This window comes from Cystoisospora suis (assembly GCF_002600585.1).
Source record: "Cystoisospora suis strain Wien I chromosome Unknown contig_170, whole genome shotgun sequence".
NCBI lineage: Eukaryota > Apicomplexa > Conoidasida > Eucoccidiorida > Sarcocystidae > Cystoisospora > Cystoisospora suis.
In genome coordinates, this window is record NW_027152972.1 from 1 (window position 1) to 494 (window position 494).

The following is a 494-nucleotide window of genomic DNA, read 5'->3' on the forward strand; positions in this document are numbered from 1 at the left end:
CCCCCCCCCCAGCTGTTGTATCTCTACATTGGACTTCTGTCTCAGATGTTGAGTGTCTCCCCTTCTTCACTGGTTCTCTCTTCGTCTCTCGTGGTGAGGCGAGTCCGCTGACCACTATGCTCATTCATCTCTATGCTCAAGAGAGAGAGGTATCATTCAGTCGACATTAGGGTGTCTAGATTACCGTGCAAGATAGACAAATAGATACCTAAGAGCTTTCTTCTCTTTCTTTCCGGGTATTGAAGTCTATTGCCCTCGGAGGGATGTGTAGGTTTGTACAGACAAGTCCCTGTAGCAGAGGGTGGAGAGAGAAGGCCCATACTTCACATGCATGTCTGTGCTCCACGTAAGTAGCGAACACGTGTACGTCTCAAATTCATGCCTGTATGGCCTCTCTCTTCGTGTCCCTCCAATTATTTTCTCCACACCCACCGCTCATGCTGCCTCACCGCCTATAGCGCCATCGAGTTCTGTCGAACTTCACACTTAATGAA